Here is a 1,532-nt window from a genome sequence, read left to right as displayed (position 1 = left end):
TGTCGGAGGGTCAGCGCTGAGGGAGTGCCGCACTGTCGGAGGGTCAGTACTGAGGGAGTGCCGCACTGTCGGAGGATCAGTGCTGAGGGAGCGCTGCTGAAAGTGCATCATTTTGAAGAGGTGTTAAATGAAGATCCCTCCTCACTGTCTGTTGAGCTTAGTGTCCTGGAAAAATATTTAACTCCACACCAACATCTGCTTGGATTGTTTTTTTTAATTGCCGTGAAGCTGTTTGTGGGATATCACTTAGTACCAGTCAGCTGCTTACCTTCCTGCAATACAGCTGTGATTTTTACAGTGTTTGATTGGCTCTGAAGTGCACTTTTGGGACATCTGGGGCCCTATCCAAACTGCTGTCTCCACCGCTTCCCACCCTGCCCCCAAAGTAAACAGCAATTTAACACAACCTGCACCAGGGACCAGCTCCATCTGCAGTCTTCCTGCCTGAAGACTCGATGGGGGGGCCTTGTCTCAAACTGAAGGCACTGTACCAAGTACTGAGGGGACAGACAGTTAGCACAGTAAGGTACACTGATTGGCTAATACCAGGGCAGGCAAGTACCTGAGGGGAATATCCAAGTAGATAGGGGTAATATACCTCGTGGAGCAGAGAACAGGGGTTTGAGTGTTGGGATAATGACCATGGGCTGTGGAGGTACTGGGGGTTGAAAGGATGGTGCTTTCAGCAACAGGTCTTAACGAGTGAGAGAGGAGTCAGTTTGTGGTGATGTAGTCAGTGGAATGGATCCTGGTCATGTGGATGTTTTTGTTTCATATTTTAAACATATTTCTCTTGAATTATAGCAGGACCCTGAATGGTTGCTGCTTGTTACTCCTCTTTTATACCTGCTGGCTTGTAACTAATTGTAGAGCCGAGTGAACAGCAGATTAATGTAGCTCCTTATCCAATGACCATTCTGAACGTTCTGAGGATTGAAATGACAAAGTCAAACTTTGACCAGTGACTGGAGCTCATGACCTCATTCACACATCTACTGATGGTCCTCAGGTAGAGGGGGGGAATGATGGGCCACTTCCTCCGAAGCTACATGTACAAGGGGCAAAACTGTTGGAATCCCTGTGCACACAATGTTCAGAATTGGGAGATTTGCTGAAGTGAAAGCTTCATACCAGAATTCATAATGATGCAGAAAATCAGCAAGAAAAGTCTTGAAAATGAAAGACTCCTGCTCTTGAGGGCTTTTCCTGCCTTTCAGTTACAACATGTTATGATCGGTGAAAATGATCAAATATTCTTTATAAAACACATTTTGTTTTCTGTTCAGGAAATTTCTGTACCTCCCAGGACTGGATCCCACACACATACTGACCCTCACTGGGGTACGGGGTCCCACACACACTGACTCTCACTGGGGTACGGGGTCCCACACACACACTGACTCTCACTGGGGTATGGGGTCCCATACACACTGACTCTCACTGGGGTACGGGGTCCCACAAACACACTGACTCTCACTGGGGTACGGTGTCCCACCCACACACACTGGCTCTCACTGGGGTACGGCTCCCAC

General features: G+C 48.0%; 1 protein-coding gene across 1 annotated transcript in view; it reads left to right on the top strand.

Moving 5' to 3' along the window:
* The window catches only part of LOC109923018 (pro-neuregulin-3, membrane-bound isoform-like), a 13,436-nt gene that overhangs the window by 357 nt on the left and 11,547 nt on the right, over window positions 1-1,532 (top strand). The window lies entirely within an intron of this gene.

The sequence above is a fragment of the Rhincodon typus genome, chromosome 34 (assembly GCF_021869965.1).
Source record: "Rhincodon typus isolate 14 chromosome 34, sRhiTyp1.1, whole genome shotgun sequence".
Taxonomy (NCBI): domain Eukaryota; kingdom Metazoa; phylum Chordata; class Chondrichthyes; order Orectolobiformes; family Rhincodontidae; genus Rhincodon; species Rhincodon typus.
Note: the sequence above shows the minus strand (reverse complement) of the source record. Positions and strands in the feature narration are given on the sequence as shown.